The 26,117-nt window shown below is 42.4% G+C and overlaps 1 protein-coding gene across 4 annotated transcripts in view; it reads right to left on the bottom strand.

The window, feature by feature from the left end:
* il1rapl1a (interleukin 1 receptor accessory protein-like 1a) overlaps positions 1 to 26,117 on the bottom strand; it is a 598,387-nt gene that overhangs the window by 541,689 nt on the left and 30,581 nt on the right. The window lies entirely within an intron of this gene.

The following is a 26,117-nucleotide window of genomic DNA, read 5'->3' as shown; positions in this document are numbered from 1 at the left end:
GCTGTTTGAGCAAAACAGCCTCCAAGGGTATCAATAGAGTGCATGGAACTGCCAAGACACAAAACACCCTGATTTGGAGAGCAAAAATAATTTTATATGTTCTTACTGTAGGACTGGACGGACTGTTGGACATGTGCCTGGATGTCTCTTTTACTACTATCCAGAGTATATTGCTGCGTTCACATGTCGGCAGCAGAAAAACCATGCTGCAGCCATCAAAGAAGAATTCCTGTGGTCTGCAATGACAGAATGTCGTTGACGACAACAGGTGCCATTATTTTTCTATGCTGATGATACAGACAATAATTTACTGAATTGAAAGATATAAGCATTTTAAAGTTTTGCAAATGGAATGCATTTTTTATATAGCACTTTTCCATCTGTATCAGACGCTCAAAGCGCTTTACAAATAATGCCTCACATTCACCCCGAAGTAAGGGTGCTGCCATACAAGGTGCTCACTACACACCGGGAGCAACTAGGGGATTAAAGACCTTCCCCAAGGGCCCTTAGTGATTTTCCAGTTAGGGTGGGATTTGAACCGAGGCTCTTCTGGTCTCAAGCACAACACCTTAACCACTAGACCATCACCTCCCCTTCGCAGAGCTTTAAAATTGAAACAAGAAGCCCTGGCTGTGATGACTGCTTAAAAAAATTTAACTTTTCATGATGTCATAGTTTAATTCATCTCTGTAATATCCCACAACTTATTCACATTTACGTGATTAAAATCGCTGCTCTGAAAGAAATGTTGATCCAAATCGAAACAAACGTAATGTGAGAAACTAATCTGAGTCATGCTGCAAAAATAAGCAAGCAATTTTCACTATTTATATGCAAGGACATATGCCTACAAAGAATAACATTTAAAAACAACATGAAAGCACTGAAATTACATCAGGCCCAGAGGCTGGTATACGACTGAAATTGTTATCTCTTGAGGTGTCATAATCGAGCTCCCTCCCCACCCCCGTAATACCAATTTAAGTCCCAATCCCATAATTGTATTTTCCGAGACAATACGTTTGCACAAAACACACTGTATGTACATTAAAGTCAATAATTTGTGTATGTATGGCAGTTTAACAGCTCTGCAAGCCATGACGAAACAAGCTGCCTCCAACCCAAGATGATTCTTAATTTTTTAGAGTAGTGTTTTAGAGTAGAGCTGGTGTAGAGTTGGTTTGGGAATCTGGTGAGGTTGTCCCCTGGTGGTCTCCCTAGGGAGGTCTCCGACTGGGAGGAGGCCCTGGGGAAGATCCAGGACATGATGTAGAGGAATTATATTTCACAGATCTCTTGGGAATACCTCGGGATCCCCCAGAAACAGTTCAAAGACTTGGCAGAGGATAGGGAAGTGCAGGATGAGCTACTTTGTCTATTACCACCACAACCCAGACCTGGATATGCAGCAGAAAATGAATGAATAAAACAATTATTCTATATGGTACTTGCAGATATACTTGTAGCATTTAGTATTCACTTCAAAGAAAAGAGAATGTGATTATGGTGTCTTCATTTCTGGTCACTAGGTGTCTGTAATGAAGGTTAAATGAGTGGCCAAATAGAAGAAAAAGTAGTAGTACACATTTCTGTCCAGTTAGTGGTGGTAATGCACTAATGGGTTGCTAACCCCAATAAAGTTTACAAAAGAAGAAAAGAATATAGTAAAGATGACCGAAAACCACACAAAGTGAAGCAGCATCCTTTAAAAATAAACTGTTTGCATATTTGAAGTGAAGCGAGTGTTTTTGAATTTGAAATGGTTTGTCATGCTGCAGGTGAGCTAGCAAGCACTGAGTGGAGTGGTGGTTATCAACATTTACAGTTGTACTCATAATTGTACACACCCTGGCAGAATTTGTGACTTTATTTTATTTATTTATTTTTGCCCATTTTTCAGAAAATATGAATAATAACACAAAAACAATTTTTTAAAAATCTGCCAGGGTATGTAAACTTCTTAACAGAACTGTATCTTCTCAAACGGATCACAGATGAATTGTGGTGTTTAATAAAGCCAATTCCGATCAGTCCAGATATGCTCTGAGCAGCCCCAATACCAATCTTTAAGCTTGTACAGAGACATCCTCAGCTGTCTCAATGCTAACTGTGACACAGCCTCACCCAACACACTTTTTAAGAAAATTACATTTTTGGCCACAGTTCAACTTTTCAGCAGGCAAATAATTGACAACTCGTGTCTCGCTGCTTAAAAATGATTTTGTTGTTGACCAAAACAAGATCCAAATGAAAACAAAATATTGATGCAGCATTAATGAAGTTAAATCTGGACTGTTTGAGCTGATTTATTATGTAATCACAGGATCAGTGGCGATATCAGGCTCCAACTAAATACAGTTGTATGTAAAGGTTTGGGCACCCCTGTTGATTTCCATGATTTTCCTTTATAAATCAGTGGTTATTTGGATCAGCAATGTCAGTTAAATATACAGTAAGAAGTGGGAACACACACACACACACACAGCAAATTAGTCCACTGAACCAGAAAGGAGAAGATGGGCCCTGTCCTTTGGAGATAGGAAGTAGCAGCTCAGAAATCCAGGAGCCAGAAGGGACGCTGAAGTCACGTGTGCTCCAGATTAACATAGCTAATGAAAGGAGCCTCTCTCAGTGTGTGTTTACATGACACTCGTGAGGCCCGCTCTGAAAAGAAGCCTTTCTGTCCTCCTCTACTTCATTCTATGAGGAAACAACGCCGAGTCGATAAACACCTCTCTGCTAATAACATTCTGGCAAACGCTACAGTTAAAAGATGGGCGCTTCTTTGTTTGGCTAGAAACGCAAATGCCAATGAGCTAGCTGGTTCCAAAAATAAATAAAAAAACCCCCACAAATCTACCAGTGTCTAAATGCTAAAAACGTCAGTGCAGACACAGAGAACTCAGGCTCATCAAACATCACATATATTTGCAACACAGCACCAGAAACGTAGTGAGGAAAAATCATGTCAAACGAAGTTACGCAATATAAAACAGATCTTTAAGTGCTGCTGTGGTCATCAAATAATGAATATAGCAACTGAATAAAAAAAAAAAATGAAGACTGGAAGAACCTATGGAGACCACACCAACATGTCTAACTGCTGTTGTATAAGTTAGATAGCTTGCTGTAGCCCAGCAGCGTGCTGGCTAAAAGCATTTTTGATCAGTTATTCATCACGAAAATAACCCAACCATTATGTAAGGATTAAACAACTCAAAGCCGTGAATTATACGGATTGAATGCACGACGCGGAGTCTAAAACACCGTATAATGCACGGCTTCGAGTTGTTTAATCTGCTTACGCCATGGTCCCACACAGTGAGCTAACACACATATTTATTTAAGTTAACAGAACTTGATAAAAATGCGTAAGTATTTGAGACTATTTTATGCCAGTCTCAAGACATTTTGCCGCCGATGCGCTTACTGTGTCTGCGGGCTTGGTAAGCGCCACAGCGGGCCACTCACACCACCCCCCTCTTTGCTTTGTGGAGCTGCAGCCAACTCTGGTAACAAGTCCAGAAACAACGCTCGCTGTTTTGATGCGAAGCGCTCCGGTAGCCCGCAAGGATAGAACTGTTCTCTTCTTCTTTCCCGTCTTCAATCTTGTCCAGTTCATCCGATGTTAAATCTCTATGCCGTTGCTTTTGCTGTTCTTCTCGTTTGCTCTCCTCCTCTTTCCATTCCTCAAACGTTTTATTTTGGTCAAAAATATTAAAATTCACTTGGAAATCCATGTTTTATCGCGTTTCTGTCATTCATCTGTCAAAACACAGCTGATCTGCGCCAACTGATTTGCGTGTTGCTATGGTGACGACCAGAGCGGATTGATTATAACAAGTGACTTAACTCGCCGAACTACGTGTGCGTATACACGAAAATAATGCACGCCAGTTAGACATGGAATTCTCACTGACCATGGTATAATACCATCTAACAGAGGCAGTCAGAATTTTGACGTTTCCTGCCTTTTAGCCTGTTTGCAATATGATGGCTTTAAAGCTGCAGTGTGTAGGATTTAGTGCCATCTAGTGGGGTGGTTGCAGATAGCAATATGCCATTACTGATCACGATATTGTTTCCTTTCATGTCTTTGTTTCTTTGGTGATGGGGATTCATGTTCCCTTGCCTTCTGTTGTGCTGAGCAGTAAGTATGAACTTCCGTTTCACAAAAATTCACATTCTCAAACTTGTTAGCATGCACTAGCAACCCGCACACAGGGAATAGAGGAGCAAGAATTGAGTCCTTACCCCACCCCGGCCCCCTACAGCTTTCTGCAAAATCTGAAAGAGTAAGTATGGCCCTTTTAGGCTGCTATCAACATGGCAGCCTGCATAAGGGGGTCTGTTCCCATGTAAATATGATGGGCTAATTCTAAGCTTAAGAAAATGCATCAGTTCATTGTTTTAGGTAATTTATACTCTAATGAACAGATGAAAGCTACATCCCATTTTTGCTAATAAACCCACTTGAATTCGACACACTGTATCTTTTAATGTAGATTTCCTGCAAACACAAATTTGGTTTGGATGAACACAGATTATTACATATCCCACTGTGGATACATGCCCTTTGTTTATCACATCGAACACAAAGCAAGAATACTTAATCTTCTCCGACAGAAGAATCTGCTCTACAAGGAAAAACATAAAAAATGGTTTCAATCTGTTTACTTTCTGAGATATCTTTACAACCTTCATTTGTCACTTGATGGCGACCTACTGTGTCTCAAAACATAATTTCAGTTGATTGATCAAAGCTACTGATGGAAATTTGTTTATTTTAATAAGGAAAATGAAATTTGTATATGGGCTATGTCACACGGCAAAAAATGCATATACATATCAGAAAAACGAGGACGTGCATTAGAAAAAATGTGCAGTAACGTATTAAAGTACATCATTGTTATAGTAGCTAAATAAAAGACTAATTTCACAGACAAATACCTCTTGTGTGGGCACTTGTAAGCATGCACATTTTGCCCATAATTTAAGAGTATATATAATTAAACTGTGAGCACCAATTCTTTAACCATGTGAAGAGAGATTCGTAAAGATGTCTGGACTAATCAGGAAAATCACACATGAATATTGGTAGACAACTGGCTTCTTCTTAAGGGTCCCAACAGCAGATCATCTGTCTCCATCTTACCCTGTCCTCTGTATCTTTTTCTGTCTCGACAACCTTTAATTCATTCATTCATTCATTCATTCATTCATTCATTCACTGTCTGCTGCTTGTCCAGGTCATGGTAAAAAGGTGGCCTTCTCCAACAGAGGACAATGATTTCAGATTTGGAGGCACTAATTCTCATCCCAGTCACTTCACTCTCTGCTTCAAACCTGTCTAGTGCACAGCCAGAGGTCACTGTCTGAAAACAACAGAACCACATCATCTGCAAAAGGTAGAAATGAAATTCTGAGTTCACTGAAGTGGGTACCCCCCAGTCCCTGACTGCACTTTAAAGTCCTGTCCATGAACCTCACTAACAGGATTAGTGACAAGGGGCAGCCCTGGTGTGGTCCAAGAATCATTGAGAACAGGTCTGATGTGCTGCAGATAATGTAGACACAGCTCCTATTTTGGTGGTAGACCAGATCACATGTTGCAGTAATTTGAGTAACCATTACTCCCACAGCACCCCCTGACCCCAAAGGACACCTCGGGGGACTGAGTCATAGTCCTTTTTGAGGTGCACAAAACACAGGTAGACTGGTTGGTCATATTTTCAAGATCCTTCCAATATCCTTGTGAGGATCAAGAGCTGGCCTGCCTTTCCACGAACAGGGAAGAACCCGCAGTGTTCCTCCTGAATCTGAGTTGTGGCTTAGAGTCTAAGTCTCTTCTCTTGTACTGTAGCTCAGGCTTTCCCAGGAAGGCTGAGAAGTGTAATTTCTCTATAATTAGAACACACTCTTCGGCCCCCTTTTTTTTTAAAAGATGGGGCCCATCACCTCAGTTTGCCAATCCAGAGGGACTGTCCCTGACTCCCATTCAACATTGTATTGTCATGTCAGCCATGACAACCCAACAACATCCAGAGACTTGTCTCTCACAACAAATCTGGTCTGCCCCCAGCGAGTTGCCACTGAGGAGTTTTTTTTTATCTACTGCTGTGATTTCTTCTAGTTTGCTGGCACCAGAGCCACCAAAGTCTTCCATCCCTGCCTCCTCAAAGGAGGGTATGTCTGTAAAGCTGAGAAGATCCTCAGTGTTCTTTCCACTGTCTGATCTCATTCCAGATTATCAGCACTACTCTCTTGCTAAACACAGCTTGGGCTAAGAACTGCTCCCCTTTCCTGGGTCGCTAGACAGTTTGGCAGAATCACTTAGAGGATGACTGAAAGTCATACCCCATGGCCTCTCCAAACTCCTTACACACCCAAGTTTTTGCTTCAGCAAAAAATGAGGCTGCAAAACATCTGGCTTACTGGTCCCTGTCCCCTGATTCCAGACATCTCTGTGCCAACCAGTTACAAAAGGCCTCGTTCTTCAGCCCGACTACTTCTTTCACCAACCACCATATCCGTAAACCTCTTCTTTGGCCTTTCTCTTCTCCTCCACCACCATCAGCATCGTTTTTAAAATATACACTGCATCCCTCCAATGAACATGGCCAAACTATCTTAGTGTTTCCTCGTTCAATTTGTCTCCAAACCTTCCAACCCATGAAGTGACCCCAATATGCTCATTCCTAATCCTATCCATCTTCATTACTCTAAAGGAAAAATGCAGCATCTTTGGCTTTGGCACCTCTAGGTACGCCCCCTGTCTATTTGTCAAGCCATATAAAATAGCTGGTCTCAATACCATCTTGTAATTTTTTTCTTTCTGACTTTTACCACAAATCACTGCCACTATTCTGCACCCACTTCACCCTGCCTTCATTCTCTTCTTCACGTCTCCACTACTTTGAACATTTGATCCCAAGTATTTAAATTCCTCTACCTTCATTCATTCATATATTAACTGCTCCAGCAACACTGTTTCTCCCTCCTTATAATTCATATGTACAGTCTTGCTCCAGCCAACTTCTGGAGGTGATGGTCTAGTGATGGGAAGTGGTTAAGCGTTGGGCTTCAGACCAGAGGATCCTCAGTTCAAAACCCAGCAAGACTTGAAAATCACTAAGGGCCCTTAGCAAGGCCCTTAATCCTCTAGTTTCTCCTGGTGTGTAGTGAGCATCTCGCATAGAAGCACCCTGACATTGGTGTGTGAGTGTGTCTCTGTGAATGGGTCAATGTGAAGCATAACTGGAACAGCACTTTGAGCTTCTGATGCAAATGGAAAAGCACTATATAAATGCAGTCCACTGAACTTCAGTTCCTTCATTCACCTTCTCTCCAAAGCATATTTCCACCTCTCTAGATTTGTGGCAACCTGTTACAGACTCTCACAAAAATCGCATTGTCATCCACTAACATCCTATTCCTGCTTGATCTCGTCCATCGGCATTGCAAAAAACAAAGGCCTCAGAATCTGGTCCTTGATGCAGTCGACCTCTGCTTTGAACCCATTTCTCATTCCTACTGCACACAGTCATTAAAAATTTCCTGCACCACTTTCGCTTACTTCTCTGCCACACCTACCTTCATCATATAGAACCACAACTCCTTTGGCACCCTGTCATAAGCTTTCTCTAAATCCGAGACAATATATTTTCAATTTATATAGCACCAAATCACAACAAAGTTGCCTCAAGGTGCTTCACACAAGTAAGGTCTAACCTTACCAACCCCTAGAGCAAGCACACAGGCGGCAGTGGTAAGAAAAAACTCCCTCTGATGATGTGAAGAAACCTCAAGCAGACCAGACTCAAAGGGGTGACCATCTGCTTGGGCCATGGATTGCTGAATCATGTAATTAGATTACTTGATTACTGCTAAATTATTCACAGATTACTATGTGAGCAAGGACTGCTAAAACGTGGATATTGGGTATTTTGTGCCTTGATATAGATTTTTGTACCAAACACATCACCCCCAGTCAGGCTCATCAGTGAGGCAACTTGTTGGTCTCAAGCTGTCAGATGGTGACTTGAACTCTGTCGTAGCCGGAATCAACAGGACAATGCCGGCAGCGTACCACTGTGGCTCAAACATGTCATGCTTTCACAAGCTCAGTAGGCCTTTGGTCCTGCCAGCAATGACATCACCAGCCCTATTTCCTCAAACACAGGAGCTATTATGCACCTCGTGTGGTCCTTAATATACACTTGCCTCCCCTCATTCCTCCCTCTTCAAAAGGTAACTACTGATAGTTCAAACTGAAATCCACCCTCTAACAGGCAGCTTGTTGACAGACAAAAGCCATTAATGCAAAAAATATGAAAGTACTTTATTAATGTCAGTAGGATGACGAGTTCAAATCCCCTCAGTGAGATCCTCTTATGCAAGACAGTGTTTTAATGTTTGCATTAATAGTTTATTGTCTTAATTTGGTCCCGTTTAGAGTGAGAAGACAGTTTAAATAATGCTACATAATAATCACCCTTTAAGTTCACTCCCTGCCAGAGCCCGAAGGATCGACTTTTCCATTCACAATGAAGCCTGCAGGTAGCCTCGCAAACCAAATGAGTCTTGTGACTTGATTAAACTGCAAGCAAGACAAGTTTCTTGCCGAGTGACAGATTCACAAGAGTCATTTGGAGTGCAAAGCCTGGACAGGAAAAAAAAGCAAATACAACCTACTTATTTAACGTGCGTAGAGCTACGCTGGAAAATTTACTGTGCTTTAAAGTCACACTGAAGTGAAAAATGGACTCTTCAAGTTCTTATCTCCTATCTGTGCTTTACTTTTACTATGTACCATCAATCACTATTTGTCACATGCAGGTCAAATTCAGTCTGTTTACCATTTACCATCTCCACCTCTCACCACAGCTGTCTGCTGCAGCTCGGAGACACAAGAACATCCGCTTGGCCTTCTCCAGCCACTGGGGTCTTCAACACTGAGGTGAACCTGCTTTCTGGGTCAAGAAACATTGAGAAATGACCCACATGGCCAAAATGTTACAGCTGACGATGGAAGTAATGCTCCTCATTTTATTCTCCCTAAGTAAACACTTGGCTGTCACAACTTCACTCCACAGGTACCCAAGGAATAGACATCTAAAGACACTTGGTATGACAAATATCTGGTCCTTGCCTTTGGTCACTGGACAGCATCCAAGTCTCAGAACCATACAGACACCAGGACCAGAACCAGCTCCCAATTCAGATCAGGGAGACAGACACCCTCTCTACTTTTAAGATTAGGCTTAAAACTTTCCTTTTTGCTAAAGCTTATAGTTAGGGCTGGATCAGGTGACCCGGAACCATCCCTTAGTTATGCTGCTATAGACTTAGACTGCTGGGGGGTTCCCATGATGCACTGAGTGTTTCTTTCTCTTTTTGCTCTGTATACACCACTCTGCATTTAATCATTAGTGATTGATCTCTGCTCCCCTCCACAGCATGTCTTTTGCTGGATGTGTTCCCTTCCATGTGTCATGTCCAGATCCACACATGTACACACTCACTCAAAAATTCAAGTACCTCGTGGACTCGTATGTCAGATGAGCCAGATTTGAATGACAGGTCTGAATGCTATCTGGCTAGAAAGCAATCTGGATAGAATCCAAGTCTATCACGCTGGACTCCATGAACTTTCACCCCACCCTGTTTATGCACACAGCAAACAGAGGAGGAGCTATCACACAAACCTGATGACCAGCAGAGTTCACTGGGAAGAAGTCAGAACCTCGAGCTCGTCTCCACAGTACTGTGTCGAAGTAAAAAACAACAACAAAAAAAACCCCCTTTTTATCCAAAATTAAGAAAAGTCAAATAAAACTGCAATCACAAACATCTCAAACACAAACATAAGAAAATCCTTTGCAGCTGACCCCAAACTATATTCTCTTACCCTGATCTGATTGGATATTCAGTCTAGGTTTCTTATGTTAACATGAGCCAAGCTCCCCCCATCTGAGGCGAGAGGAGCAGGTGTGTTTGAGGAGGCGAACACAGCGTCGTGGCGTGATATCTGCACTCCAGCAATGCATGAAGCGTGCACACACATCACACAGTGTCATACATCGGCGCCGTCCGCCTGCTGCTGTTTACCAGAAAATGGGGAGCACGGCCCCGCTCTGCCTGCTGGCTCGCCCTGATGGAACAGCAGAGGAATTTACTGTCTGTTGCCATTGTTGTGGGACTATATCTCCCAGGGTAGCTGTATCTCCTCTCGCCTTCCCCTAATGTATCCCAAATTCAATTATCACCTCAGACTATTTGTTCCGAGCGCGCTCCTTCTGCTGTGTGCACGTGGTGCATGTCTGCCTGTGCGCCGTTGTTTCCTTTCTGTAGTTTTTCTTGTTTAAGCACATTCTGTTCCTTTGTCTCCAGAGTCGCCACAGAACATACACATCACCAGCAAGAAAAAAAACTGCTTTAAATTTCTGTTATGCAGAACAAATCTGTGCCACGTAAAGAGGTGAGGAAAGCTCCCACCACCATCTTGGCACACCAAGCTCTGACTGATTGGTGTGACTGCCATTTGTCTATAAAATGAAATTATTTTAGGTGAATTATTCATGTTGTCAGAAAAACTTCATGTTGATTCACTGATTACACTATGTAACAAATTTTTATTTTTGTTTTGTTCCTGGGTACACAGTGTGTTTTCCTAACCTGTTATTCCTTAAATAAATAGAAAATAGCTGTTATTCCACAGAAACTTTGCTTCTGTGATCAGGACAATGATATTCTGAAATTTGTCTGTTTTCAAGAATATTCTCGATTCGCCTTCACTACTACTGAGTAGTCTTGTAGAATATTCTTTAACTGCTAGAACTGTCCAGAATTTTTTAGACGTTTCCAGAATTATCTAGAAATTTCAAGAAACTTTTAGAACTTTTTAGAACGTTAAAAAAAATGAAATCAAAGTTTGTGCTGAATGTAGTCATTTTTCCATAGACTTTAGACATAAGCAGTTGAAATATAACACTTAGTGTTGTGTGTTGGGGGGGGGTTTGGCTGGACAAGGTTGGGTTGTTTTGTGTTTATTTTCCTTCCCAGGTGATTTGGGGCTGTTCTCTGAGGAAAATGTGCTGCAGAAGAGTCTCTCTCCTCTGTTACGATGATTGGCTGCACCTGTTGCATTCTCGTGCGGCTCTCTATCAGGACAATCCACGACACCTGTGATGTTCACGTGCAGATCTGAGGACTTCCAGCTGGTACCAATGTAGTGATGAAGAACTACATTTAAACCAGCAGTGAGTTGGATAAGATGGCCGGAGAATACGACCTTGTGACGACCGTGTGGGGACGCTGAGGGCCGTTTCAGAGTCTGACATCGCGCCTGTGAAGGAGGACGAGGGTGAGAGGCAAACGTTGTCAGCACACGACAGAGGTGAATATTCTGAAAGGTTTATCCGTGAATGTAAATTGGCGTTTATACGCAGCTATAAGTAATTATTGGTGGAAATTGTCTGGTGTGCTCCTCACGGCAGTGGCGTGCGGATTAATGATCCTCCACTAGCTGTGAGCAGCAGCCTCTTTGAACTAAGTTTTGAAACCAGACCTAAACGTGTAGCTGATAAGTTTGCCTCTAAACAATATTTCGTAGTAATAAGTGTTGAATAATCTCATCTCTGTTCCTCCTTCGCAGAGTACAGTCTGGGAAAGTCACCTGGGGGGGGGGGGGGGGTGTTGGCGGAACTCCTGAGTCCTGAACGTTCGGACTCCGACTGTTGAGACGCTGAGAGAGCGCGCCGCCTTTTCACCTCACCAGAACTATAATTATTTAGTATTTCATGTATAGCACAAAGGGAGAAAAATAAATGTGTTTTCTTTTTGGAACTGCTTCTGATTATTTCATGCTGGGTTCAGTCAGATACTGGACCGCTCCTCAATCCGCGTCTTATCCATAACACTTAGAAGCCAGCAACAAAAATTGTGTTACATAGTGTTATTATTGACTCGGTTTGTTATCTTTGTGGAAACATGGATTGGGAACAGACCTTTTCCGATCGACATCGGAAAAGGTCTGTTCCTTCAAAAAATATTAAAATTACATCAACAAGGCAATATTGCCTGTGTGCATGAGTCGCAATAAGTAAGTTAGGCAGTGTACGTATGGCATCAACAAGGATGTAATCATGTTGTTCGGGATAGAGTTTGCAGATAAACAATATAATTTGTTACATTCACGTTTGACCCCAATGACCTTGACCTTCACACCAATGATTTTCCTTGGCTGATCTTTTCAGGGGAATTCCAGAACCAACATCAGTACGTATGTATTGCAGATTTGATCCCAGTCTTTTTTAAAGGAGACCTGCATTGAAAAAAATGCAGTCAGATTTTTTGAACAAAAAATGACTTATATTTACACATGAGATCCTTCTGAATGTAGTAAAGTAAATCTGCAAGCCCAGATCTGTCATTCAACGGAGAAATCTTCATTTGAAAATGACAAATTTACAGCTAACATTTAACCCTCCGCAAATTGTCCCTCTCATCATGGACGCTGCCGAGACGTCACGGACAAGACCCTCTCCCAGCATGCATTGCGCCAATTGTAATTTGTGGATTTACGTCAGTTTGCATCTGCACCTTTTTCTTGTCTTATATCGGAAGGATCTACTTTTTTAAACTTCATATGTCTTGCGGCACGTTTGGTGAGTACACATTTCTTTTATTTGTGCTTGAAAATTATTTTGGGGGACTTTTTCATACGCCCGTTTGATTGAGTGGTGTCGCAATGAAAATCTACTGTCTTTCACCTCCGGTACCATCGCGGGATATGGAGGCAAGACCCGCAAAGAATCCCAGTCATTAAAAATATATAAACCTCCCTCAGCGTCCATGGAGCTCTGGGGCTCCGATTGCCGAGATGTGCGGTGCTGTGGATTGTGCCGCAAGAAGTCTGTCCTTGCAGCAACAGGTGTACCGGCCGCTTCGCATTAAAACAGCGAGCATAATCTCAGGACTTGTGCCAAGTGTGCTGCAGCTCCATTCAGTAGACAGAGAGGTGATGCCGGTGTTGTGCGCTGAATCTGGCACAACACAGGCTGCAAAACAGACACGGGCGGTGTGAGTGGCCCGCATCGGCGGTTAACAAGCTCGTTAACGAGCCCGCAGACTTAATAAGCGCAGTGGAGGCAGAGAGCGGGAGAGGAAGAACGGCGCCCGCTGTCGATGTCGTTGCTGATCTAAGCACACAGATCTGTATCTCACATTCATTGCAGCTTAGTTTTGGATGTCGAAACCAGGATGTGTATAAGTAACATTACTAACAGATAAAATCAATTTCAATGCGGGATCGGACTGAAGGTGGGAGCGCGTCGTCTTGTCCCTGACGTCATGGAAATGATACGGCTGTACAAACTGTTTTCACAGACGGCTAAATTTTAGCTGCAAATTTGTCATTTTTAAATGCTGAATTACAAATTTGGGCTTATAGATTTACTTTACTGCATTCACAAGGGTCTTATAAATACATATCAGCTATTTCTTTCTGAAATCTGACCACATTTATTTCAATGCAGGTCTACTTTAAGGGCAATTCCAGGGTTGATCTTCATGAACAAACCAAATTTGGTGGAAATCAGTCAAAGAACCTGGAAGGAGGCGGCCAACAATGTTGTTGAAATTATTGACTGATTCTCCAACATTTTTTTCCCCTTTAAAATTCTCAATTGATTTCTGATTAAATGTATTTTAAGTAAACTGAGCTTGTGACTGGGAGTTGATCTGAATCACACTTTTGTGTTGTTCAGACTTTTTATTTTGATTCAACTAATGCCCTTAAATTCAGTCAATTCAAACATAGAAGTAGCTGGTTGGCAAAATTTTGAAGTTTTCTCAAACAAATAAATTAATAAAATAAGCCTGGCATAGAGTCTCTAGAATGCAAGAAGTTGATAATTAGATCCAGGAGTCATTGGTCAATGGCATCATTTTTGTAATTTTACTTGTAGCGCAGCGTTTATTTTAATTCAGTGGCTTCAATAAAAATTTCAATGTAACTCTTTAGGAATAACATCCATTTGAATCCAGACTCACTCCATTTCAAAGCCCGTAAATATTTGGACAAACTAAATAATAAGGATTATTTTTTAACACAGACTTTTTTTAGATGAGGCAGGGGATAGATAAATTAACATTTACATGTCACTGAATATGTGCTGGACTTCATTTACATCAATCATTAAAGCCATACTGCCACAAGCTTTTTAAGATTTAAATAGTAAAAAGAAATTAATTTGGCACCACTATAATTTTATTTATTAGCCTTTAAATTGTTGTGTGGGCCGCTGAAGAGGAGGTACTGCTGGCCCACCACCACCAGATGGCGCCCTGCTTGAAGTGCGGGCTTCAAGCACAAGAGGGCGTCATAGCAACCGGGAGTGACAGCTGTTACTCGTCATCAGCATCAGCTGTCACTCATCCACATCACCACCACCTTAAAGGCCGGACTGCAACTCCACCTCCCCGCCGAGAAATCAGCTACCTTGGAGGTAATTTCTCTGCTAACTTAACATTGAGTAGTAATCTGAACTTCTTTGCAGCCATTTTCCTTGTGGTGTTTTCTTATCTGTGGGATTGGCGTTTGGTGTGATCAGCGACGGCTTCGCTTCACACCCCAACCAGATAAGTGATTAGACAGGAGCTGCACGAGTGTGTGACTGGAGGTGGAGGTGCTCCCTCCCAAAAGAACACAGACTGTGGGATTACTGAGTGTGCGTACTCACACTCACCTGTGCTGTTTCTGTTCTCTGCCAGCAGTACCAGGTCTGACAGCTGGAGACGGTGACCACCTGGGGACCCAGGACTTGGCGGCACCGGTGTTCTTCAGATCCGTTGGCGGTGAGGGCCGTGTGGGATCCGGCTCGGTTCTGGACGGGCGTCTCCTATCTTCAAGCCTGCCCACACGTCACCCAACGTGTAATTGACTGTAGTTCCACAGTGATTGTTGTCTGTATTCCGTTGTGCACAATTTACAACATTAAATTGTTACTTTTGGCTTATCTGTTGTCCGTTCATTAACGCCCCCTGTTGTGGGTCCGTGTACCTACACTTTCACAACATAAATAGAGGGTTCATACAACCAAAATTTGCATTGCCTAGAAAAAATTAATAAAAGGGGGAATTGAAGGGGAAATTTTGAAAAGAACAGACAACCTTGAACTACTTATGGCAGCGACACGTACAGTCTATGACAGTGACGTCATAGATGACGGCTTGCACAAGGGATACTGGGAAGCATATGGTGACAGCCAATTTTTTTCCCCTTTAAAATTATCAGCTGATTATTGATGAATAGTATTTTAAGTAAACTGAGCTTGTGACTGGTAGCTGATCTGACTCACACGTTTGTGTTTTCCAGGCTGTTTAACTCGATTCAATGAATGCCCTTAAATTCAGTCAATCCAATCAGAGTAGAGAGGCACTATGACGTCTGCTGGCTGGTCGCTCAGTGGCTGCTAAACCAACATGGCGGGAAGTACTTCAAAACCGCTGCATTTCTGTGTAAATTGGACGGAGGCTCGGGACATATTCCCCTCAAAGAAATGCCCACGGTTCAGCTTGACACTCACCACATGGGTAAGTGCTTTAATCCTCCCGGGTGGAGTTTTGGCAGCATGCTACAAGAGAGATTAACAAAAGACAGCTAAGCGAGTAGTTGTGTGTGATTTACGTGTTGGTTTACGTGTTGGCATCAGAATTTTGGCTCTCTGTTGGGACTGTTTACACAGAGACTGCTACCTGCTGCTTTGGACTTGAATTAACAGTCTTTTTCAAGACTTTTTTACTTTTTTACCTTTTTGCTTTTTTTTTTTTCTTTTTTTTTACTGTGCTCCAACGCCTAAGGAAGACCTCTAACGGTCGAAACATCGCGACGGAGCACTTTTATCAGCTAACTTTCATCAGCGTTAGCAAGCTAACTAGCTTGCTAACGCTTTAGTTTTTATTTATTTATTTATTTTTTATTTTATTTATTTATTTATTTTTTCTCTTTTAGCACTGTTGTCGTGCGTTATCTGTGCTGCTCCACAGCGTGTTTAGTTGATTTTATTTTATTTTAGCACCGTTGTCGTGCGTTCGCTGTTGTCGTGCGTTGCCTGTGCTGCTTCATGGCCTGTTTGGTGCCTTGATTGGGGCACTCCTTCTGCTGAATCACCTTTAAATTATTTACACATTATTCACTTTGTGTGTTTTTAGGAATCCGCTAGGTTGCGTAGCTACTAGCTCTTAGCCGATTTAGCATGGCGGCTTCTCCTGTCTCTCCCGTACTTTTCTGCTCTGGGTGTGAAATGTTTAGTTATCCTCGGCCTCCTTTAGCAGTAACGGTACTTGTAATAAGTGCAGCTTATTCGTAGCTTTGGAGGCCAGGCTGGGCGAATTGGAGACTCGGCTCCGCACCGTGGAAAATTCTACAGCTAGCCAGGCCCCTGTAGTCGGTGCGGACCAAGGTAGCTTAGCCGCCGCTAGTTCCCCCCTGGCAGATCCCGGGCAGTCAGGAAAGCAGGCTGACTGGGTGACTGTGAGGAGGAAGCGTAGCCCTAAACAGAAGCCCCGTGTACACCGTAACCCGTTCACCATCTCTAACCGTTTTTTCCCCACTCGACGATACACTCGCCGAGGATCAAACTCTGGTTATTGGCGACTCTGTTTTGAGAAATGTGAAGTTAGCGACACCAGCAACCATTGTCAATTGTCTTCCGGAGGCCAGAGCAGGCGACATCGAAGGACATTTGAAATTGCTGGCTAAGGCTAAGCGTAAATTTGGTAAGATTGTAATTCACGTCGGCAGTAATGACACTCGGTTACGCCAATCGGAGGTCACTAAAATTAACATTAAATCGGTGTGTAACTTTGCAAAAACAATGTCGGACTCTGTTGTTTTCTCTGGGCCCCTCCCCAATCAGACCGGGGAGTGACATGTTTAGCCGCATGTTCTCCTTGAATTGCTGGCTGTCTGAGTGGTGTCCAAAAAATGAGGTGGGCTTCATTGATAATTGGCAAAGCTTCTGGGAAAACCTGGTCTTGTTAGGAGAGACGGCATCCATCCCACTTTAGATGGAGCAGCTCTCATTTCTAGAAATCTGGCCAATTTTCTTGGATCCTCCAAACTGTGACTGTCCAGCATTGGGACCAGGAGGCAGAGCTGGTGGTCTTATACACCTCTCTGCAGCTTCTCTCCCTCTCCCCTGCCATCCCCTCGTTGCCCCATTCCGTAGAGACGGTGCCTGCTCCCAGACCACCAATAACCAGCAAAAATCTATTAAGCATAAAAATTAAAAAGAAAAATAATATAGCACCTTCAATTGCACCACAGACTAAACAGTTAAATGTGGTCTATTAAACATTAGGTCTCTCTCTTCTAAGTCCCTGTTGGTAAATGATATATAATTGATCAACGTATTGATTTATTCTGCCTAACAGAAACCTGGTTACAGCAGCATGAATATGTTAGTTTAAATGATTCAACACCCCCGAGTCACACTAACTGTCAGAATGCTCGTACCACGGGCCGTGGCGGAGGATTAGCAGCAATCTTCCATTCCAGCTTATTAATTAATCAAAAACCTAGACAGAGCTTTAATTCATTTGAAAGCTTGTCTCTTAGTCTTGTCCATCCAAATTGGAAGCCCACAAAAACCAGTTTTATTTGTTATTATCTATCGTCCACCTGGTCGTTACTGTGAGTTTCTCTGTGAATTTTCTGACCTTTTGTCTGACTTAGTGCTTAGCTCAGATAAGATAATTATAGTGGGCGATTTTAATATCCACACAGATGCTGAGAATGACAGCCTCAACACTGCATTTAATCTATTATTAGACTCTATCGGCTTTGCTCAAAAAGTAAATGAGTCCACCCACCACTTTAATCATATCTTAGATCTTGTTCTGACTTATGGTATGGAAATAGAAGACTTAACAGTATTCCCTGAAAACTCCCTTCTGTCTGATCATTTTTTAATAACATTTAAATTTACCCTGATGGACTACCATGCAGTGGGGAATAAGTTTCATTACACTAGAAGTCTTTCAGAAAGCGCTGTAACTAGCGCTGTCTGACTCCGTGGTATAACTCACAAACTCGTAGCTTAAGCCGATACCCGTAGTTGGAGAGGAAATGGCGTCTCACTAATTTAGAAGATCTTCACTTAGCCTGGAAAAAGAGTTTGTTGCTCTATAAAAAAGCCCCTCCGTAAAGCTAGGACATCTTTCTACTCATCACTAATTGAAGAAAATAAGAATAACCTCAGGTTTCTTTTCAGCACTGTAGCCAGGCTGACAAAGAGTCAGAGCTCTATTGAGCTGAGTATTCCATTACTTTAACTAGTAATGACTTCATGACTTCTTTGCTAACAAAATTTGACTATTAGAGAAAAAATTACTCATAAACCATCCCAAAGATGTATCGTTATCTTTGGCTGCTTTCAGTGATGCCGGTATTGGTTAGACTCTTTCTCTCCGGTTGTTCTGTCTGAGTTATTTTCATTAGTTGCTTCGTCCAAACATCGGCATGTTATTGGACCCATTCCTGCCAGGCTGCTCAAGGAAGTCCTACCATTATTTAATGCTTCAATCTTAATATGATCAATCTATCTTTGTTAGTTGGTTATGTACCACAGGCCTTTAAGGTGGCAGTAATTAAACCATTACTTAAAAAGCCATCACTTGACCCAGCTATCTTAGCTAATTATAGGCCAATTTCCAACCTTCCTTTTCTCTCAAAGATTCTTGAGAGGGTAGTTGTAAAACAGCTAACTGATCACCTGCAGAGGAATGGTCTATTTGAAGAGTTTCAGTCAGGTTTTAGAATTCATCATAGTACAGAAACAGCATTAGTGAAGGTTACAAATGATCTTCTTATGGCTTTGGACAGTGGACTTATCTCTGTGCTTGTTTTGTTGGACCTCAGTGCTGCTTTGATACTGTTGACCATAAAATTTTATTACAGAGATTAGAGCATGTCATAGGTATTAAAGGCACTGCGCTGCGGTGGTTTGAATCATATTTGTCTAATAGATTACAGTTTGTTCATGTAAATGGGGAATCTTCTTCACAGACTAAAGTTAATTATGGAGTTCCACAAGGTTCGTGCTAGGACCAATTTATTCACTTATACATGCTTCCCTTAGGCAGTATTATTAGACGGTATTGCTTAAATTTTCATTGTTACGCAGATGATACCCAGCTTTATCTATCCATGAAGCCAAGAGGATACACACCAATTAGCTAAACTGCAGGATTGTCTTACAGACATAAAGACATGGATGACCTCTAATTTCCTGCTTTTAAACTCAGATAAAACTGAAGTTATTGTACTTGCCCCACAAATCTTAGAAGCATGGTGTCTAACCAGATCGTTACTCTGGATGGCATTTCCCTGATCTCTAGTAATACTGTGAGAAATCTTGGAGTCATTTTTGATCAGGATATGTCATTCAAAGCGCATATTAAACAATATGTAGGACTGCCTTTTTGCATTTACGCAATATCTCTAAATCAGAAAGGTCTTGTCTCAGAGTGATGCTGAAAAACTAATTCATGCATTTATTTCCTCTAGGCTGGACTATTGTAATTCATTATTATCAGGTTGTCCTAAAAGTTCCCTAAAAAGCCTTCAGTTGGTTTCAGAATGCTGCAGCTAGAGTACTGACGGGACTAGCAGGAGAGAGCATATCTCACCCGTGTTGGCCTCTCTTCATTGGCTTCCTGTTAATTCTAGAATAGAATTTAAAATTCTTCTTCTTACTTATAAGGTTTTGAATAATCAGGTCCCATCTTATCTTAGGGACCTCGTAGTACCATATTACCCCATTAGAGCGCTTCGCTCTCAGACTGCGGCCTTACTTGTAGTTCCTAGGGTTTGTAAGAGTAGAATGGGAGGCAGAGCCTTCAGCTTTCAGCTCCTCTCCTGTGGAACCAGCTCCAATTCAGATCAGGGAGACAGATACCCTCTCTACTTTAAGATAGGCTTAAAACTTTCCTTTTCGCTAAGGCTTATAGTTAGGGCTGGATCGGGTGACCCTGGACCATCCCTTGGTTATGCTGCTTTAGACGTAGATTGTGGGGGGTTCCCATGATGCACTGTTTCTTTCTCTTTTTTGCTCCGTATGCATCACTCTGCATTTAATCATTAGTGATCGATCTCTGCCCCCTTCACGGCATGTCTTTTTCCTGGTTTTTTTCCCTCAGCCCCAACCAGTCTCAGCAGAAGACTGCCCCTCCCTGAGACTGGTTCTGCTGGAGGTTTCTTCCTGTTAAAAGGGAGTTTTTCCTTCCCACTGTTGCCAAGTGCTTGCTCATAGGGGGTCGTTTTGACCGTTGGGGTTTTTCATGGTTGTTGTATGGCCTTGCCTTACAATATGGAGCGCCTTGGGGCAACTGTTTGTTGTGATTTGGCGCTATATAAGAAGAAAGTTGATTGATTGATTGATTGATTGATTGTAAATCCAACATGTTTCTCATATCATGTAAATGCTGGTGACAAATAAACCTTTCTACTTGTATATCCAAAAACTCTGTTCTTGTAACTCTGAAGTGATTTACAAGACATCTCACGGACAGTGTGCATGCTACGTGTGTGTGCATTAACCGACGTTAAAGGTAACTTCAGGTATTTTAAAAAAGCTTGTGTATGCATGCGCGCACTAACTCCTGTAGATGGTGTGAGAAGGAAAATGAAATATTTGGTATGGGATTCCCCCCAGATAAATATGATCTCTCCATTAAAATCAAAACCTGTAATTTTTAAACACGTTTCAACAAATAAACCAACATTATAGTGCTATGATTTCAGTAGAAACTAAACTTGTCAGTCTAGTGAAATTTGAAAAGCTGTACACCTTTAAGAAGGACAGATGGTTACTGTGCAAGACACAGATGAGTGAGGGAAGCCACCAGGACACCCCTGATGACTCTGAAGGGCTTGTAGGTTTCTCTGGTTGTGATTGGAGACCCTGTGCAAAGTGCAACATGTGACTATTGCGTCACTAGTTAGACAGCTTCATGGCGGAGTGGAACAGAGAAGGATTTTCATAAAAAAAAAGATGGGAAATTTCAGCGACATGGGAGACTCTAGCTTAGATCTGATCTGTTTTCTTGCAGAGATGTGAAGCTCAGAGGGATAAGCACATGAAGCAAGAGGGATTACCTTTCACTGCTATGCAGATGATACTCAGTTATACATGCCGATAACTGCTGGTAATCTCGTTCACATAAAATCCTTAGAAGATTGCCTTGCAGCAGTGAGAAGTTGGATGTCTAGAAACTTCCTACTTTTAAACTCTGATAAGACTGAAATGATGGTTCTTGGTCCAGTGAGACATCGGCATCAATTTGACCAGTTAACGCTCAGCCTCGGCTCGTGTGTCATACTACATCACACTGACAAAGTGAGGAACCTTGGGGTAATTTTTGATACTTCGTTGTCCTTTGGCCTCCACATTAGAAATATTACTAGGACTGCTTTCTTCCACCTGCAAAATATAGTGAAGATTCGTCCCATCCTGTCTATGGCTGATGCTGAGACCCTGATCCATGCATTTATCTCTTCTAGATTGGACTACTGCAATGTTCTATTTTCTGGTTTACCGCAATCTAGCATTAGGGGTCTCCAATTGGTTCAAAATGCTGCAGCCAGACTTTTGACACAAAGCAGAAAGTTCGACCACATTACACCCATTTTGGCATCCCTTCACTGGCTTCTTGTCCCAGTGAGATCAGATTTTAAGGTTCTGCTACTAACCTATAAAATTATTCATGGACTGGCACCTCCCTACCTAGCTGACCTAATTAAACCTTATGTACCGCCCGGGCTTTACGTTCTCAGGTTGCAGGCTACTTTGTGTCCCTAAGGTGAATAAGAGGTCTGCGGGTCACAGAGCTTTCTCTTATCGTGCCCTTTTCTGTGGAATGATCTCCCTGCGTCAATAAAACAGTCCGATTCTGTGGAAATTTTCAAGTCCAGACTTAGGACGCACTTATTTTCCCTTTCATATGGCTAGCATACTGGTACAGTTTTGTTTTACACTTTTTACTCTTTAATTCATGTTATTAGTAACTGGAGCGGGCCGCGGCCTTAACTTTACCTAAATTCTGGGTCTTTTAGTGAAGTTTAGGGCTAGTGGCCGCGATCACCTAGTTCTTCTGTTTTCTTGTTTAATACTGGCAAATTATACAGTATTTTTTGTCTTTCTGATGCCTGATTCTGTTTTCTCTCTGTTTAAGGTGCAGCTCCATCCAGAGATGGGAGTTGTGTTCGTGTTGGCGATCCTCCTGTCCTGTGTGCCAATAGCATTTCTTGTATATTTGTCCGTGAATTGTTCTGTGAATTGTTCTGTAATTTATGTTTGTAGCATGCCCAAGAAGAGGGTCACCCCTTTGAGTCTGGTCTGCTTGAGGTTTCTTCCTCAGAGGGAGTTTTTCCTTACCACTGTTGCTCTGGGGGTTGGCAGTGGTGGGCACACTCCCGATAATCCGATAACAGATAATTATCGAAGATAATGTTTTCATTATCGGATTATCTTTGTAGATAACTTTAAAAACCATTATCGGACTAATTATCTTCCCAATAACGTAGCAAACAAAGCTGAACAGCAGCAAGCATTTTTAAAATTTAAAATCAGATGAGACCTACCTGTGAAAGTTTCTTAAGAGATGTATTGGGGGTTGGTAAGGTTAGACCTTACCTGTGTAAAGCGCTTTGAGGCAACTCTGTTGTGATTTGGCGTTATATAAATAAATGAAAATTAAATAAATAAAATAAAGAACTGGACAACCAATATGTAGACCTAGGTTCCATTCCCGGTCACACTTCCGTGTGTCCTTGGACAAAATGCTTCATCTACATTGTCCGAGTCCACCCATCTGTAAATGGATACCAGATATAGTGAAAGTAGCCTGCAATAGACCGGGGACCCCAGCAGGGGTCTGCTTCAGACAAGGAGCAAACATCAGCACCAACAGCCTTAAGGTCTACTCTGTATAGGAGGAAAATTACATCTTTTCTCCTTTTTTATTCAGTTCATACAGCCATATGCTAAATCCAGGTTTCAAAAATAACAAAGCAGATTCAGTTCACACTTAATAAATGTGCAAAGAATACAGATTAGAGGGGTTTCAATGCATTTAGGAAGAAGCATAGAAGAGGACACGAAGAAGACCATCAGCACGCTCACTATGGAATGAGTCATAGGTTCTTCTGTGTGTCAGTGTGTCAGAGAGATGCATGCTGGGAGAACTAGAAAATGGCACAGCACTCTGTGACGCCACGTATGTTTACCTGCTGCTGTGTTTGTGCCAGCGGGATGTCACATACTGCAAGAGTGCTTGTGTGTTTGCTTTGTTGTGTTGCCAGATGTATGGCACAGTGAGTCACGTCCCATGAGCATTATTTTGTGACAACATTTTGAACCGCTGCCTTAATGGGAGGCTGAGCGAGTGTCCATCGGGGACATCTGACCTCTCTTGATCATGGGCGGACCCTGTTAGTCTCCAGAGACTGGCCTTAGGTGGCTAAAGTTAATGAGACAGGGCACAGTGAGCTGTGCCCTGCCTCATTCCCAACATGCACCTTGTCACTGATTGAGATTAATTACCACAAGTTTCAGAGCCAGTCCTCTTTTCTGTTCTTCTCCCAGCCCTGGACATTGGATGGAAATGTAGACTATAAATAATTAATGGAAACACAATTAACATTGCATCTCTTTATTTCAATTCTTTTAATAAGTAGTTATTTTTCACAATGTTATGACTGTGATGGGGCCAAATGTTGGTAAAGGTCTTCAGATGTATTACTGATGCCATGAGACTTCACCACCAAAACCTCACGTTATGCCTACTGTCTCGAAAAGGTTCTGACAATAACTCACATGTCACGCCCCCATGCGATGGCTCTGGCCCTGGTAGCTAGCACAAAGTGAATTTCTGGCACCTTTACATAATCATAACCTGTGGCTCAGGGAAGGACAACCCAAAAAACCACTTGACCCCCAGGTCTACAGGGTTGAACATAGTGCCAATCACCCTACCTTGTAAAACATTATTCATTACAGAAAAATCTACAGAAGCACCTGTAACTTTCAATCATCTTTCAGTGGGATGGAGAGCCACTGTAGATGCCCTCTGTCCCCTCGGGATAAAGTGGATTAAAGATGTAAGTAAGTCTAACTATACTTGGTATTTCATAGATTACACTGAAAGTTGATGGTAGCCACTATTTGTGTTAATGGAAATAATTTGGCATTGGGGTAACATCAAGTACCTGCAGAAGAAGACTTTAACTACCAAAGACCTCCCATTGATATTACAGTAGGAGGTGATGATGCATCTTTATCAAAAGTGGGCAACTGACATAAACAAGGCTAGAGAGAGTACTAGGTCTGTCCAGGCCGCCATGACCATTGAAATAATTTGTAGCTGATGCTGTTGGAAGCTCATGCAAGACGGTTAAGGTTTTGTCTTGTTTGATGTTGCATCTAATGACTTAGGATCACAAAGATCCCACGCTTGAGATTTCAATGAGCAACTAAAACCTTTTAAAGACTACAAGTGCCAAGGGCGTAATTAGGGGGTCAGGGGGCATTCCCAGACCTACACAAATGCGGGACAAATGGGTGTCCCGCACACACCCATGTGGGATGCGGGACACGGGGGTAAATACCAGGACAGTCCCGCCCAATGCACAATGATTGGCATGACTGGAGCATACATTGGTGCCATGCATTGCTGCATCCACCACACCATGGAATAACTCTTTGTCATGGATAGCAACCATCCAGGCAGACATCCAGTCCAGTCCCAACTCTTGAAAGCAACCATCTATCTGCTGCATCCAGTACAAACGTAGACTGGTCCTTGTCGTTCTCCAGCTGCTGGTGTTCTCAACACTGAGGTACCTACGAGGTCTGTCCATAAAGTATAGGTCCTTTTTATTTTTTTCAAAAACTATATGGATTTCATTCATATGTTTGTACGTCAGACATGCTTGAACCCTCGTGCGCATGCGTGAGTTTTTCCACGCCTGTCGGTGACGTCATTCGCCTGTGAGCACGCCTTGGGAAGGACTGGTCCCGCCCCCTCGTCGGAATTCCTTTGTCTGAGAAGTTGCTGAGAGACTGGCGCTTTGTTTGATCAAAATTTTTTCAAAACCTGCGAGGCACATCGAAGTGGACACGGTTTGAAAAATTCAGCTGGTTTTCAGTGAAAATTTTAACGGCTGATGAGAGATTTTGAAGTGATTCTGTCGCTTTAAAGACTTCCCACGGAGCGGGACGTTGCGCAGCGCTCCCAGGCGCCGTTGTCAGCCTGTTTCAAGCTGAAAACCTCCACATTTAAGCCTCTGTTGACCCAGGACGTCGTGAGAGAACAGAGAAGTTTCAGAAGAAGTCAGTTTCAGCATTTTATCCGGATATTCCACTGTTAAAGGAGATTTTTTTAATGAAAGACGTGCGGGCGGATTCGCACGTCGGCTTGCAGCTGCCGCGACGCTCCACCACAGTGGTTAAGGCTTTGGGCTTGAGACCAGAAGATCCTCGGTTCAAATCCCAGCCTGACTGGAAAATCACTAAGGGCCCTTCAATCTATTGCTCTATCTAATCTAATCTCTAATCTAAGGGCCCTATTGCTCCCGGTGTGTAGTGAGCACCTTGTATGGCGGGGTGAATGTGAGGCATTATTTGTAAAGCACTTTGGACTGCATTTATATGGACTGCATTCTTATATAGCGCTTTTCCATCTGCATCAGACACTCAAACATCCATGAAAACAAACAAATGGGATCTTGTTTCATCAGAACAATGACCCACCATCCTCTCCTACATTAGCAGACCTTATTTCCATCTGATAACCAATTTGTGAAACAAAACATTTCACTTGGAAGGAACATTAAAGTGATCAATCACAACATCACATCTGCTGTTGAGGACCTTTTGGACCATCAGGGTGAAAGCACCTCCATTGAGTCACAAAAGAAAAAATGTGTGTGAATCTCAAAGTGGATTAGGTTAAAAAATTAACCCACATGTGCTGTAATCCCAAAAGGACATCACAGTTAGCCTGTGAACTTTTCAGATGACAGGTGTAGATGACCCAACATGATCTTT

Source organism: Thalassophryne amazonica, chromosome 14 (genome assembly GCF_902500255.1).
Source record: "Thalassophryne amazonica chromosome 14, fThaAma1.1, whole genome shotgun sequence".
NCBI classification, from domain to species: Eukaryota; Metazoa; Chordata; class Actinopteri; order Batrachoidiformes; family Batrachoididae; genus Thalassophryne; species Thalassophryne amazonica.
Note: the sequence above shows the minus strand (reverse complement) of the source record. Positions and strands in the feature narration are given on the sequence as shown.